The following is a 17,569-nucleotide window of genomic DNA, read 5'->3' on the forward strand; positions in this document are numbered from 1 at the left end:
AACTATATAACCCATCTGTATTAGTGAATGGTCTTATCCAACCTGAAATATATTTTAGGAAAACAAATGTATTATTTTAAACATACTTAATTTGAATTAGAGGGAATCAAAGTGATATCCTAGATGCCAGTTCCCAGAGAGAATATTAAAGGGGATAAATATTCATCAGTATGTTGAGAACTCAGAATTCCTAGTGTAAGTACATAAACTTGGGAGGCAGGATGTCAGGGTTTTGATTCTGATGCTACCCATTTATCAACTGTTTAATTCTTGCCATGTCACTTAATCTATCTGTACTTCATTTCCTCATCAGCACAATGGTGACACTATTCCTCCTGCATGGTCAGTATAAGTATTGTCATATAAGAATAATGTAATAGTTATATACTGTTTTATTTTATAAAATTAATTACTGTTTCAAAGTACTCAGTACCTTACTAATGGTAGAAACATTACTATATCATAATTAAAGACTTCAATATTAGTAAGTTGGATTCGTCTTTAATATGTGATTAAGAAATCAAAAGAATACACTGCAGAGGCTAAGGGTGTAGCTCAGTGGTCAAGGGCTTGCCTGGCATACTAGAAAAGCTTGCTTCAATTCCAGCAGAGAAGAAAAACAAAATTGCAGCTTAACTAAGATATGGCATTTATTACACAAAAAAATTCTGATTTCAGTGGGGAAAATATGTTTTGTGCAAAAATAAATTTGTTAATATTTGATAATAAATATTAGAGCTGTGTGTTCTCTGGAAAAAATAATCAGTTCTATAATTAGCAAAACAATATTATTTCAGATATTTCAATAAACAGACTGTGTAATCATTGTATTTGTTCATTTATATGCTGATTCATTTAGTAAGTCAACAAATAATTACTGGGTGGCTGATGATAATTTCTTCAAAATTTATGTGACTGATCTAGAACAATTATTTGGCATATGCTGTTGTCATACTTAGGTAGGACAGCAAATGTATAGGACTGTCTTGATTTGAAGAGACTTTTCCATTTCATTTGTATTCTGTGACATGAAAACAATCAAAGTGAGCCTTCTAGATTAAGAAAAAGTTTTCTCATAAGCTATTTTTTACAAATTTAGTTTTCCACCACCAATCTTGAAGCTGATATGCTGTCATGCTTTATGATTTTTGCTATATGGATTTTGTCCATCTCAACCTTTTGAAGGAGCTATATCTTCTTTTAAAATAGTTACAATTTTTTTCTTCATCCTGAAATGAAGTATTTATTTATGATCAAATATGTTTGCTAAATATTTCTAAGAAATACTGATAGTGATACAGAATTAATTTTCTGGGTTAATTTTATAATTGCCTTCAAATTTCTAAATTCTACTATTTGCTTTTCTTTGAAGTTTAGTAAAATCAATATTTCTTGACGGATTTTTCACAGTTGATTACTTTAGTAACCCATGAGAGTCTCACTGCAGTATTAGCTATTTCAGAGAATACAAAAATAAATATGATCTCTAAGCTATTTGAATCTACTTGAAAGGATATCAGTTATATGGACAGAGGACACCAAACAATGCAAAATAGTTGTAAAGATTATCAGAGAGAAACAGAGAAAAGGAGAGGGAGAATTTTGTGTGTTAAAGGAGGAAGATAGGAAAATGTTTCAATCGATTCTTGAAAAAACAGCCGTATTGTTACAGTTAGGAAAGAGGAAAAGACTAACATTGGTAGAAAAACAAAACTAAAAATAAGCAATACGACACAAACCCTGCCATATCTATGACCAGTTAAGCTGATCGGCTTGATAAGTATTAATGCAAATAAGAAAGGCTCTGAGAAGCGCATACCCGAGAAACATTGCTTCAGAGAGATTTCGCTGGTGTATTTTTCAAGCACAAATGAAAAACCATGCGGAGCAAAGCAATAGAATATGTTTGCTAAGTATGCTGCCTCTTAAACTCTCAATCCAATGTCACAGCTGTATTAATCACAACACTGGTTCCCAGTGCGTAAAGAAAAAGTCTCAAAATCCTTTTCACATGCTATTCCAAACACTGCTGCCAATCGATTAGTGTTGGCAGTTGGAAGAAAACCTACAAGTGCCTTGCATGTGGATGAGAAAATCCCAAATTTAATCTGAACCCCGTCACTGTGTCACCTTTGGTGAGTCACAGCTTTCCTAACCTGTATTTTTCTGGTTGGTAACGTCAAAATAATAATTTGTTAGACTATTTTAAAAACTTGTTCTTTGGGCCAGGGATTTAGCTCAGTGATGCCGACGCCTGCCTCTCAATTGCAAGGTCTTGAGTTCGATATCCAGTACAAAAACAACAACAACAAAACTTGTTCATTTCAAATATGCTAATGAATATGGGATATTTTGTGAAGATACAAAATCATTGGGCAAATTCATAGAAACATCATCTTTTATATTTATATCGTGCTATAGAAATATTACATCTTATACATTACTTTCCAGGTATAGTCCGTTTCAAGAATCACATATTCTTTCTTTAAATTATATATGTGCATTTTCCAAGTAAAGCAGAACTCAAATACCAACACTAAAATACTTGTTCTTAATATTTTACTGTTTTTAAAAAAGAGTTATTATTTGCCGGAGTTCTGTTTTGGTACATTTGGGTTCATGTGTATAAGTTTTCCCTTATTCAAATCAACATGTATTCTTTTCTCGATTTACCAGAGGAAAAATATTTTTCCAAGATAAAATTTTGCTTATGTTTTGCCTGCAAATAATGAAATAATATTTGCATAGTTATGATGTTAATAATTATGGGAATATGAGTTATTATCCTTTTTGTACCAAAGTAATTCATATAATAATATAGAAATAAACTAGGGAAAATTAGAGGTCACTAAGTTATAAACAGACATTTTAGTTATAGATGCAGAAAAATTCTTCAGCTGTTTTTTTCAGGTGGATTATTTTGAACAAAGTGCACTATTGTTTTTTGGCGAGTCCTCAGATGTGCAATACAGTTGTCTGTCAACTTTTTCACTTCATTCACCCAATCAAGTATGTTATTTTGGGGAAAATGATCTATCATTAAATACTGTGGTGTAAAACACAAAATATGCTTACATATCTATGGCCTTTTGTAAGAACAAAGTCAAACCAAACCCTGTACACAGAGTATGCAGTCTTGATGAAGACAAAAATACCAAAGGTTGAAAAAAACACAGAAATTCAGTGTGTTCAGAATTCATTAATAACTTAAAAATGATGGATGGAGGTGATGATACATCTCAGGAATGAAACTTTGACAGGTCCTTCCTTAAATTTGATGCTCTTCCAAAAGTATCAAGACATTATGGAGAGGTCATAAAATAAAATGCCTTAGGGGCAAGAGCCAGTCAAGGAAAAGTAAAGCAATCAAAAACCATAATTTATGTAGAGAAAAGTGGATGTTAGGTAGAATAGATTCAATACAACAAGATTTTATTCATGCCACCAATGAGCCATTTTTTGTATCTTAAACCATATTAATTATTAGAAAATTTTCTGTGGTCTTCATAAATTTTTGTCATAATTGTTGCCCTATATTTGTTTAGACATGTCAACTTAGTAATTTAGGTACTTCATCAACTTTTCCTCTCTGCACTGAGCCTTGGTGACCATTGTCCCAGAAAGATTTTCAAATGTCCACCCAAAGTCAACTTTGGTTTTAGCTTCACTAAAGATGAAGAAATATCAAAGTAATTTATTTGTCAAACTGGAACAAAAGGTATTATTGCCATTTCAGATGAATACAGTCAATTAATCATATTTTGTACTTGCTAATTTATTTACCTAATGTAATTACTTTGTGGCTTTATTCTGTTCTCTGTACAAACTCTGCCTAGATTTACCAAATTTACACTCACAAAACCAAGACCACAATGAGAATACTTTTACATTTACTTGAAGAGCCTCTATGGGGAAGAACATTTGACAGTTTCTTTGAGTCAAATGTGCATTCTATTTTTTTTTTTAGTTTTATTTACAAAATGAAAATCTGTCTCCATTGACTTGGATGCCCGAGAGGTATTATTCTTTGACTGATCAATTACAGTTTGCAAATTGAGATTGTTATCTAGAGATTTTAAGATGTCTAAACATAATATTTTCTAACTTATGAGAAAGAAGAGTCTGATTCACCTTCAGAGGAAGATAGTTGAGGGGGGTCATACTTACAAACTCATTCTTGAAAAAATCAGCACATATTGGTTGAACCAGTAAGGTGATGTGGATAAGAACATAAACTCTGGAATTGGACTTATGTGTATTTCATTTGCAGCTCCACCACATTTTAGATGTGTGACATTGGATAAGGGACTTAATTTTCTGTGCCTTGGCTATCCATCTATAAAATGGTGATATTTATAGCAATTGTTTTATGGCTGTAGTTTTGATTTAGAGCATATGAATTGTTTGTCATAAAGGGCTGACATAAAAAAGCTTGTTAATAGCTGCAGCAATAACGGTGATATTACCAAAAGTGAAAACAATACTAATGTTATTGTGTAAGTCTCCATGTTTATAAATAACCAGGTCTTTCCTGAAGGAATGATGTTCTAAGTAACAACCATATTATTATCTTTAATTTATTCCTGTTCATCCATAATTCTCTCCACATGTGTGTGTATATGTGTGCATATGTTATGATTTTAAGCCACATGTGTTCAATGAGACAGGGATGCACACGCTGTTCATCTTTATACATTTCAGTAATAAGAAGAATGCCTGGAACAGAACATATGTTCAGGAAATTATTGTTAGATGAATAAATGCATTATTGACAACTTTGCTGTGTTTTTCAAACTCTCCATGCCACGGTTTCCTGTTCTTGAAAGCAGTGGAAAACAAGTTTAAAATTAAATGTTCCCATTTTTCTCACCAAGTATATCATCATCTTTTACTTATCTATGAACTTTAATAAGAACTTGGATAAATGAATTATTCTGATGAATATAAATCTTTCCCTTGAATAACCATGTTTAGTAGGCATAATTCATAAAATGTTGAAGCAATTCTAAGAAAAAATTTCATTTTATAAATTCTCCATATCATAGTAGCTAGGACATCACTTCTGTGTTTAAAATGAAAATTTTAAATTCCTAAACTTATATTAGGCTCAGTTTAGTTAAGTTAATATCTGATTACTTATTGCATTTTACCTTGACATCACACTCCCTAATACCTTAATTTTTTTCTTTACTTACATCCAAACAACCCGTGAGATATTAAATATCTCCCATTTGTCCCTTTTCAATGAAGATATAAAATAGACAACTACTTTTTGTATGAGACAAAAATAAAAGGGTCACCAAGAATACTGTTTCTCTAAGTCCCAGCATACTTGGTTCTTGCAGGCTCTAGACAAAGACCATTTTTATTAGTCTCTTTAGGATATGTGGCCTGAGTGGTTCGGTTCTCTGCCACAGTAGGAACAGGATTGGAGAGGAGTCTGCTGGTGAGTAAGATTCCTGTGTATAAGGGTAAACAACACTTCCATGTGCCAGAAGGAGAGGAGCCTAATTATGCTTACAGCTGTGTCACCCTCGGGGCCATTCCTGCCACAGTCTGGCTCTCCGTGTCCTTTCCTAGCATTTTTTACCATGATGCTGAGGCTTTCTAGTGTCTTGTGCTTCAACTCATGCTGACTCAACTCATTAACTGATTCCAGCTGTTCTCCCACAGCAACAGACAATTTCACATCTGCAGGACCATTTGGATTTCAGATGTGAGTGGCAAAGATCACTGCTTGACTATGTTTTGCAATTTCAGGTTGTAGTTAGAATTGGAGTCAATTTAAACTGAAAAGTTTTGATTACCTTATATCCTGACTATATGGTGAATTTCCACAAGTCTATTTTTACATGGGATGCAAACTAAGCTCTACAATTTGAAACCTACATTTTAAATAAGTAGAGATTGTGCACATAGAAAATCAACAAAAATCAAAGGCTTGAAACTAAAAATAAACTAGAATGTATTATTAACTGTCAATGAAAAATAAGAATTAATGTTGGCTTTCCACTAATAAGATATACAGCCCTATGAAGTTAACTAATACCTTAAATTGTAAAATTTATATAATAAAGTAGAATTAGATGATATTTAATAATGCTTTGGTTGCCAAATACATGACAATTTTCATTAACTAGAGAATGGAAATACCATAATTATTTGAGAAATGTGGTTTTCATTAGAAAACACAAAGTATATTATAAATGGAAAATAATGGCAAACTATTAGTCAATGAGAAGAGAACCCTAAGGGTAATGCCAATGAGATGTAATATTCAAATTCTATGATTTTAGAAAATAAGAGTGAACTGCAAAACCAGCAGAGTTAAGAAGGAATAGGATTAGTTTGACTGGTTCAAAATTCTGCACAGTCTTTATTTGTTTCTACCAGAAAAATAACATGCACGTGATTTCATCATTTCTGAATTCTTTCTCTCAAACTAACAGTCTTTCCTTTGGGCCTTTTTCATCAAGTTATTATCTACTTTTTAAAAAATCAAAGTTTTGGTCAAAAGGATATTTAAACAGACTATAAATATTCTTGCAAAAAATAATATGCTCTTTATGAATTCTATAAGTTCATTAGGATCTTTTTTATGCTTGGGTTCTTCCCCCTTCCCACCCTCCTTTCTCTCTGTAATTATTCCATGAGTATATTAATTTAGAAATAATAAGTTTTCCTTCTATATATTGTATTTGTGTGAGATTTGTCATATTCAGCTACACATTTACAACTTACTCATTTATCACTTTGCTAAGCAACCTATTTACAACATTAAGTATTTCCAATTATTCTATTTTTAAAAGTGGAGCTCTATTTTTAAAACTGAACTCTGGGTCTGTATAAACTTACTATATACCTGAAGCAGTCAAATAAGATAGTACTTCAGGAATAGCGAGAACAGTGCATAAGCTGAATTATCAAATAAGAGCATTTCAAAATATTTATTATAACACAGTCACAAAAAAATTCATTTGGATATTAATAGTCACCATCTTCCAACCACTTTGTATGCAGGAGTTGCATTGAGTGCTTTATGTTTTGCTTTGAGTTCTAATAATAGATTTCAAATCTTGGTTTGTTGATTATGGGAGTTGATAAATATAGAATTCATTTTATCTTCAATACTAGATAGAATTCATAAAAGACTCAAAGGATCATTAGAAAGCCTGAGCATGTAGAGAAAACACACAAACTCTGTGGGACACGCTTAATAAGCAAACGTCTGGAAATGTCCCCACACCGGCTTTCCTCTATCACTGTCACCAACAGCACAATGGATGCATGCTCCATCAGAGCTCATTTCCGAATAAATGTTTTGCAATGCTAAATCTATGTACATTAGACTACACTGGCTGTAAGGAAAGCTGGATAACACTTCCACTTCTTTAATGTTGATTTATTAGTTTTTTATTTTACCTTACTATACATGACTCATGAACATACTTCCAAATTATAATATTGTGGTAGAAAGATTATGACTAGCCAATAATCACATTTTTTGGAAAGGAAATAGAATTAGAGGTTAAGTAATTTGACTGAAGACTATGTAGCGTATTTTAATCAAGCAACCTTTTTCTACTAACACTTTTAACGTTCATGTCACTGATGATCAAAGATTTTGAAAGAATAAGTTAAAACACTCAGGTCAATTTAGCGTAAATATAATTTCAGATAAAATATTTTTCTACGTTAAGAAATTTATTATTTAAAAATAAATACAAATAACTGGATGAATGATGATATAAGTTGATATCTGGAAAATGATTCAAATAATGTAAAGCTAAGGAGCAAGGATTTGGAAATCAAAATAATTTCAGCACCCCCCCCTCTTTTTTTTTTTCAGTCCTGGTGATCAAAGGCAGGTGCAGAGCCAGTGAGCTACATCCCCAACCCTCAGCCCCTTTTTGGATTTGATCTCTGTTCATTTGGAAAATTTAACTAATTATTTTGTTCCTTAGATTTCTCATCTGTACAGTGAAGAACAAAGTAGTACAGTAATTATATCCCAGCAGCCCAGCCTATGCAACTTAGATACTCAGTGAATTTCTGTCCCCTCAAAAAAATTGGGCTAGGAATGGAGCTTCATGTAAAGGTCATGGGTTCAGTTCCCAGTACTACATACACACAGATACACACAAATAGTAATCATACAAGAAATTTTTAATCAAAAGCATGATTTAAGAAAACGTTCATAGCAGTTGCTAATACATAGTACATTTATGTAAATGTTACATATTATGTACAGAGTGATAAATGCAGTTGGAACGGGGTGGAATTTGAGGTTGAGCAAATACCTTAAGTGAATGTAAAAAAGATGCCTTCTCAGAAGAATACTGTCAATTCTGCCTTAGAACATATTCTTTCCTGCATTTTGACAACCATATTCCTATTTATATGTCAAAGTCTCCCACTGTGCTAAGATTCATTTCAAGTGCTGCCCTCCCTTTTATGCCATGACAAATTCTGTAATCAAGGCAGATTCCTTTCTTTCTCTTGCCACCATAGAGCCATACATATTACAGATACACGCATTATAGTACTTCGTGATTTTCTAGCGGTTAATTATATTCAAGTCAGCGAAAGAGTAGTCTTCATAGGGCTATCATGTGTGTATTCTTCTTTTTTAAAAAAAATTCTTTTACTGGTACATTTTAGGTATACAACACAATTACATTTCTCATTGGGAATTGTACCTTTACATAATGCACCTTGGTTCTTACTTTTTCCCCATTCCTAGCCCTCCCTTCACCCCCCCACCCCCCACCCCCCCATTTACAAAGACTTTATTTCCATTTTTTCCATATCTCAGCATTTTTCCTTTCCCTTCTTTCCTTTCCCCTGCCCCTCCCACTACCCCTAACCCTTTGGACCTTTTCTTCCTATTTTACATTATCGATTATTCATTCTAATCATTGGTACATTTTAGGTATACAATATAATGACATTCATCATCGGAAATTTGTACCTTTACATAATCTCTCTTGGTTCTTATTTTTCACCCTTCCCCAGCCCTCCCTTCAACCCATCCATTCTTCACTATTTACAAAGATTTTGTTCCTATTTTTCCATTTTCTCACATTAATTGCATTCCCTTCTATCCTTTCCCCTATCCTTCACACTTCCTTCCCCTTTGCCCCTTTTCTTCCTATTTCACATTACCTATTATACATTTTAGCCCTTATTTACACTTTCAGTTTCTCACACCAGAGAAACTATTTGGTATTTATACATGTGTGTCCTGTTTATTTCACTTAAGAGTATCGCCTCAATGTGCATCCACTTAGCTGTAAATGTTTCTAATTTCACATTTTTTATGGCTGAATAGTACTCCATTTTATTAAAAAACCACATTTTCTTTATCCAGTCTCCAGTTGATAGGCATTTGGGCTGTTTCCAAGTTTTAGCTATCACAAACTGTGCTGTTATTAATATGGGTGCACATATATCACTGTGATATGGTTCTTTTAATTCTTTGGGGAAGATCCCCAGCAGTGGAATAGCGGGATCAAATGGAACTTCCAGTCCTAGTTCTTTGAGGTATCTCTATACTGATTTCCACAGTGCTTGCACCAGTCTATACTCCTACCAGCAGTGGAGCAGGGTTCCTCTTTCCCCACAGCCCCACCAGCATTTGTTATTGGTTGATTTCATGATAGCAGCCGTTCTTTCTGGAGTGAGGTGGAATCTCAGCATTGTTTTCATTTGCATCTCTCAAATGACCAATGATATTGAACATCTTTTCATATATTTATTTGCTGTTTCTACTTCTTTGTCTGAGAAAGTCTGTTCATTTCTGATGCCCATTTTCAGATTGGGTCTTCAAATTTGGGAGGTCTGATCTTTTTAAATTCTTTATAGATTAGAGATAGTAGACCTTTGTCTGAGGAAAAGCAGGTGAAGATATTTTCCCACATTGTGGGTTGATTCTTCACACTGCTGGTGGTTTCTTTTGCTGTGCACAAGCTTTTTAATAAGAAGATATCCCACTTGTTGATTGTTTATGCTAGTTTACGGGCAACTGAGGTTTTGTTCATAAAATCTTTTCCTACACCAATGTCTTCGAGAGCTCTACCTAACCTCTGTTCCAACTGGTTCAGAGTTTCTATTTTAATATTTAGATCTTCAATCAATTTTGATTTTAGTTTAGTGCATGGCAAGAGATATAGGTCTAGTTTTAAACTTTGTCAAGTTGAAATGCAATTTTTCCAGCACCATTTATTAAAGAGGCTATCTTTCCTCCAGTGAGGGTGTTTGGCTCCTTTATCAAGGATGAGATGGCTGACTGTATCTGGCGTTGTTTCTAAATCTTCTAATCTGTTCCACTGGTCCTTCTTTGCCAGTAGCATGCTGTTTTTATCACAGTAACTTTGTAGTAGAGTTGCAGGTTGGGGATTGTGATACCCCCTGCCATGTCTGTGTTGCCTAGAATTCCTTTCGCTATTCTGGGTCTCTTCTTGTTCCAAATGAATTTTTGGATTGTTTTCTCAAGGTCCATGAAGTATGCTGCTGGGATCTCAATTGGAATTGCATTAAATCTATATAGCAGTTTCAGAAGTATGGCCATTTTCACTATATTAATCCTTCTTACCCAGGAGCAGGGGATCTCTGTCCATTTTCTGATATCATCTTCAATCTCTCTTTTCAGAGTGCCATAGTTTTCAGAGAAGAGGTCTTTGATTTCTTTCATTAGGTTGATTCCTAGGTATTTCAGTTTTTTGGATGCTATTGTGAAAGGAATTATTTGCCCTATTTCTCTCTCAGTGAGTCTGTCATTCGTGTAGAGGAAAGCTATTGATTTTTCTGTGTTGACCTTGTAACCAGCTACTTGACTGAATTTGGTTATTAAATCTAGAACACTTTTGGTGGAGTTCTTGGGGTCTTCTCTATAGAGTATCATGTCATCTTCAAATAAGGACAATTTGACTTCTTCATTTCCTATCTTTATTCCTTTTATTTCTTTCTCTTGTCTAATTGCCATGGCTAATGTTTGCAGAACTATATTGAACAAGAGTGGTGATAGTGGAAATCCTTGTCTTGTTCCTGATTTTAGTGTGAAGGATTTCAGTTTTTGACCATTTAGTATGATATTGGCTGTTGGTTTTTCATAGATGGCTTTTTTCAGTTTGAAGTAGAGACCATCTATTCTGATTTTTTTTAAGGCATCTAACCTTTTTAAGACAGTTGATGAGCACTGTGGTGCAATTGTTTTTGAATAAGACTTAATATAATGTTAGGCAAATATACTATTAAGAGTAAAAGCTTCTTATGGAGAAAAACATTCTGGATTATGCATGGTACAGTCACTTTAGGAAAGCAGAAAAAGAGAATGACAGAAAAAGAGAGAGAAGGAAGGAAGAAGGGAAGAAAGGGAGGGAGGGAAAGAGGGAAGGATGGAGGGAAAGAAAGACACCTTAAAATCGATCCAATGTGATGCATACAAACACAAGGTTCACTAAGCTATGTGTTGTGCTGTCGAGATTTACAGTTAGGTATTTGACTTGGATTTAAAGTGCTCACAGAAGAGAATATGGGAGAAATCCCCGATGATAAAGTTATTGCAACTTGAACTTCACTTTGAAAGACTTTGTATACTGTGTTTCTGTTGTTTAATTTTACCACCACCACTCTTTCCATGGAGGAGCTGACAAGCAACTATAGAAGAGAAAAAGACTGAATAGCTCCATTTATCTTATGCTAGCAGGACATAGTTGCAATGGGATGATTAATGGACACCAATAAATCTGATATGGGCAAAGGGCCCTGGCACATGAGTGTACTTTGTTTTTCTTAGAAACAAGGGAGGGGGCAGAAAAATAATATTGACAATGACAACAAAACACACACACACACACACACACACACACACCTCTGACCCACACCAGGAAATGATATCTACAAAAGTATCTTTCTCTTGAGGTATATTGATCAGCACTGCCAATCAATCTTTTTGACACGTAAAAGCATTCTTTGTTGCTTAAAAAATGCCCAAAACTCATTTTTAGGAGAGTGCTTTACAAACCTGAGCTCTAAAAGGTCATTCTAGTTTGAGGAAACATCAAATTCTAAACAGTATAGTCTATTTATTAATAATATTCTTTTGAATTTCTGAACACAGTTTACATGCTATTGAGAATAGATGCAACAAAATAAAGCCACAATCTACATAAGCATATTCTTCTGGAGTTACTATTAGATAACATTATAAAAAACATTACATGTCATTACAAACCTCAATTCTGTTTCCAAAGAAAGGTTATATTCCTACCCAAAGGGATAGAACATCTCACTTTCCTCATTCCAGTAGTAAGTTTGAAAACATTGTGGCAGCAAAACTAGATGAAGGTCTTAGATATCAGATTTCCAAAGAGGATGATTAGATCCAAGACAATGTACTGAAAAAATTTTCTTAGATTATTTGTGATTTGGGGTGCTACAATATGAATTGAAGGCAAATAAGGCTTTGTGTGAATTTGTACCAGCTCGGTGCTCACAAGTAATCTGACCACTATCGCTTCTCAGCCTTTTGGCTAAGATCAAGTGTAGTAATCTGACTACTCTATATTGAATGAATAATAAACATCCTGATATTTATCCTGCCACTGACTATTGATAAGAACTAATCAATTAAAGCAGATAGTCAATTATGGTCCAGATAGAGGCTCAAACATTCACAAATATCATAAAAACTACACAGATGGGTTTGCATAAACCAAGAAGAAATCCTTAGTATCCTTGCATTTCAAAATCTAGGAAAAATGTCCTTAATGCTTTGTAGATTTCCTAAGTTTAGTCATTAAAAGATCTATAATTATTCTATAAAACTGATAATTGCACAAATGCTTATTTCAGCATCTCTTTGTACATTCCCTTCTCTTATCCCATTCCTCACATTTCTTGTTTTTTAAAAGGGTATGTGATTAGCAACTCTCAGAAGCGCATTAGTAAAATATCTCTAAAACATACCAGAATTTATCCCTTCACTTTTATGTAGGAACTAATATTTCATGTATTCCTAACAACATAGACTTTCTGGAGCTTTTTCAAATAGCAAACATTTCTCTTCCAATAGCACATGTAATTCAGAATTTAAGCTGGCTAAGTATCTCCCTTTGTCTCATTTTCTATTTTTGACTGTGTACTTCTTATATAAAGAGAATGTTCTCAGATTGATCTCCTTGAAAAATCAAACATATTAACTAGATAGCAAAATTCACAATCTACTAACACACAAATACACACACACATCATTTTAACATAGCTAGGCAATACGGTCCTAGTGTTTGCATCCTCCCCAGATTAATAGATTGAAATTTAATATTCAATATGAGTATTTGAAGAGTTTATGGGAGGTTATTAGGATATAAAAGCAGAATCTATAAGAAAGATTATGACTGTTTCCCTTTTAAAAGTGGCTATAGTCTCCTCCATGTGAGGATATGGAAGACAAAATAGTAAGAATCTGTGAGCTAAAAAAAGAGCCCTCACCATTTAAGAAATCTGCTACAAACATGATTTAGAGCTTCAGAACTGTGAAAAATAAATTTTTGCTATTTATGAACCACCTAGTCTATGGCTGCTTGTCATTTCAGCCAAAGCATGTTAAAACAATAAATGACAAGGAATCCTCACAAAATTCATCCATGTTGACACAAGAGGCATGAATTCATCATTTTTTTAAGATCTCATTATTATTATTACATTGTGAATATTTACCAAGTTTTCTTTATTCATCAGTTGATGGACATTTAGGTTTTTTCCATTTCTTAATTTCTGTGAATAATAATACAATAAATGTAGGCATGCAGATATCTCTTCAACACACTGATTTCCTTTCCTGTGGATATCTCCCAATAGTGGGTCTGCTGCATTATATGCTAGTTCTATTTTTTGATCTTTTGAGTCACTTATGTAATGTTTTCACTTGAGCAAAATGGCCATCAATGTTTTGAATCCATTCAGGATATTGAAGCAGCCAAGACGGTATAATTAAGGACATTCATGAAAGAAGACTTCCAGAACTGCTTCAGAAAGAGGCAAAAATGATAGGAGAACTGTGGTGGGGGGATACCGGGGGGATAAATTTTAATGTTCATTTTACTGTCATATTTTTTAAACTTTCATCTTATCATCTTATGTTTTAACCATGACTTGTGTATTCTTTTTTTTTTTTTGACTTGTGTATTCTTAAAGTGTAATTTCCAGTTGATGAATTGAAGCTTTTATCATAATGTATGCCTTGTCTCTTTTGGACTCCTTTCGATTTAATGTGTGTTTTATCTGATGTAAGTATGGCGACTACTGCTTTCTTTGAAATTCTATTTCACAGAACATCTTCTTCCATCCCTTCACTCATAGTCTTTGTGTTTTTTAGAGATGAAGTGAGTTTCCAGGGAGCATCACAGAGTCTTGTTTTTTATCCACCAAGTCAGTTTATGACTGTTAATTAATGAACTTAATCAGTTTATACATAAGGTTGTTTTCAGTAGACGTGATCTGACTGCAGCCAATGTGTAACTTGTTTTCTAGCATTATTATACTTCCTAATTTTTCTTTCTAGTCTCTTTTTTGGTTATGTGATTGACCCTAGTAGCATCCTTTGATTCCTTGTTTATTAGTTTTGGTCTATCTATAGATTTTTGCTTTGAGATTACTAAGTGACTTACAAAACAAATCATTAGATTATAAAAAACTTTTAAAGGGACAACAATGTAACCATAAAGATAAAATTAGCAGAAGTGAAAATTACACTGATAAAAATCTCTACACTTTCTACCCCATTGCTTTCTATATCTTGAACATTCAATAGACAATGAATATTTCTGTACTGTGTATATCAATATTTTATTGGAGTTAGCATTAATTTTTATTTTATTTTAGTTTTCATAACAAATACATGATTTATACACCATGTCTATGATATTAGAGCAATCTAAATTCATATAGTTACTTTGAACCAGCGAGCGTTATACATTCCAGTGTTGTTGCCTTAGTTTTTAACAGATCTCTGTAAGATGCCTGGGTTAGTTTGAGGTTTCCTTCAATGAGCATTGGTCTAGGTGTAGGGGCCTTTGGTTTCCACTTAGCAATAAGGTCAGGCACTGAGCTTCAAAGCAGAGAGCTGTGATATCTTTCCTTCAGCAGCCTTCGTTGAGTAGAGTCTTGTTCCACTTTTTGTTGCCCAACGTTGGAGAAGGGGCAGTGGAGCTGTATAGTGGCCACCTGACTTTGTTTTTCCTGGGGTTCAGTCTGTGAGAGCTGTCCTGAAAGCAGGCAATATGGGTTTCTACCCAACACTAGTTTTGCCGTGATGTGCCTCATACTATTATCCAAGCCTGAGGCCTTGACTTAATTCCCTCTTCCTGTCCCAAGTATAAGACATCTCATCCCATTTTGTTGCCTTTCTTGGGATTTTCAGAAAGGGTAGATTTTCATAAATACACAGTGGCTCATATCCACCATTAGGGTATCATACAAAAGACTTTCATTTCCCTAAAAAAATCTTTGTTTCATCTATTCACTCCTTTCTCCTTCCTACAAGAATTCTAAAATGTCCTTAAGATGTTATCATAAAAATACTACCTGTGTGTTATCAATATTGTATCTGAACAAGAACAGCAGAAACTATAAAAGCAAAAATAAAACCTATTTTTTAATAAAAGCTATTTTAAAAGTCTTGTTTGTACATTTTGTGGAGAGATGAAGTGATGTATGTAAATTAGTCATATTAGAAATAAAGAACAAAATGCATCTTGTTGTTAGTTTACTTTTCTTAATCATATAATCTAAATTTTTTGTTTGTACAAAATGATACAAACATGGTATTCCTTTCGGAAATGGCTAAGATTCTCTTGTGTGCTTTCATGTACTAGACTCACATGACCGTATAATCTCTTATACTGTCCTTATCTTAGAATCATTCAGAAAGGAGACATTGGGCTGGATGAAACATGGAAATTCTTATTGTACTCATAAATTACTGCTTTTGCTGATCCTACTAGTCTTTCCAGACCTTTCTCATTTGTTAACACTTTCTATTTCATGTTGAGCACAGAACGTTTAAAAGCGTTCACTTTTCATTATGTTACATACTGGAACTGAAATGACAGATTTCAAAAAGTTCTTTGTAATTTAGAGAGGAAAGTTTTCAAATTATGATTATCTTCCTTAATTATTAGTGTTATATCTTAATTGGGTCATATCGCCCATAAATGAAAATTTTTCATCCATTTATTTAACGATGACACTGGGAAATAAAATTTCAGCTAGAGAAATTTAAAAAGGCTTTCTTAATAGAGATAATAACAGGCTTCTCAGTAATTTTTCTGAATGCTTAATATAAAAGGTTTTTGAGTAGTAATTTTGTCAGTGTGCCTTTTTCAGTATGTAGAGTGATATAAATGTATGCTGAAAGTTCCTTGAGATGAAGCAGGAATGGTTTCATATCCACCATCTAAGATTTTAGTTGACAAATCAGACTCATATAATAAGAACGTCATTAATATTATCGACAATATTTGTGGCAAGTGTGTGTGTATTAATGATGAAGAATAGTAGCTAATGCATGATATTTTATTATATACCAAATGCTTCACATCTTTTAACTCATTCAGTTCTATGGCAACCCTGAAAGGAAAAATCCCATGTTCTCTCCATTTTATAATAAAGAAAATTGAGGCACTTTTAAAATATCCTCATAAAGAATGAGTTTCAAAGTATGACTCAGCAGTGAAATATTTTGTGATAATCTATTTTGGATCAAAGAACTAAAATAGACTATTTTAAAATTTGAAAGACTGACTTCATAATTTGTCAAACAGAAAGTGTCAATATACATGTAAATATTTTAAGAAGAACAAGATAAAAATTCTACATTCAGAAGTAAAGTTAATAAAGTGGAAAATTCACTAGAAGTTTCAATAACAAATTAGTATTGCCCTCTCTAGTCTTTACACTTATGGTTTGCACAGTATGTTTTTTCCTTCGGCTGTTACTTTATAACTTACCATGTGTTTGACTCTAAAGTGTGTCTCCAAATAGAATTTAGTTGAATCTTGTGCTTTCCTTCAGATGGACAATCTGTACATATTGATGAGAGTGTCAACCTGAATTACATAGATAACATACTTATTTCTATAATTAGATTTGTATCTTACTGTGATATTTTAAATTATTTTCTAAACATTATTTTCTTACTCTTAGGCACTAGAAAATATATCTTAGAACATCATAATTTGCTTCATATTACTATTGAGTTAGATTACATAAAGGATCAGAATTTTCTTCTAGTATAAGTCATTCCTCCCAGATTTTATGTTATTTAAACATGTATCATACCTGTGCTCAAGCTAAACATGACAATGGTATATTATTTTTTCTTGAAATATCTGACTTTCAGTGAGTGATTTTAAAATAATGAAAGTCTCAGGGCATAGGCAAAATGTAGATTTTTTTGCCTGACCATAAGATGTAGGGGCTCTAGTCCAACTCCCAAAACTGTCCTGGTCCAAGGTGAAATTTCATCACCCTGGTCTGTAATGTCTGCATTCCTATTAGCATTCCACTC

General features: G+C 33.3%; 1 pseudogene; it reads left to right on the top strand.

Moving 5' to 3' along the window:
- The first annotated feature begins 12,513 nt into the window (after positions 1-12,513).
- Positions 12,514-12,588, top strand: LOC147829555 (U2 spliceosomal RNA; annotated as a pseudogene).
- The last annotated feature ends 4,981 nt before the right edge of the window (positions 12,589-17,569 follow it).

The sequence above is a fragment of the Heterocephalus glaber genome, unplaced genomic scaffold (genome assembly GCF_053883595.1).
Source record: "Heterocephalus glaber isolate CG9 unplaced genomic scaffold, H.glaber_assembly_v1.0 deba00000594, whole genome shotgun sequence".
NCBI classification, from domain to species: domain Eukaryota; kingdom Metazoa; phylum Chordata; class Mammalia; order Rodentia; family Bathyergidae; genus Heterocephalus; species Heterocephalus glaber.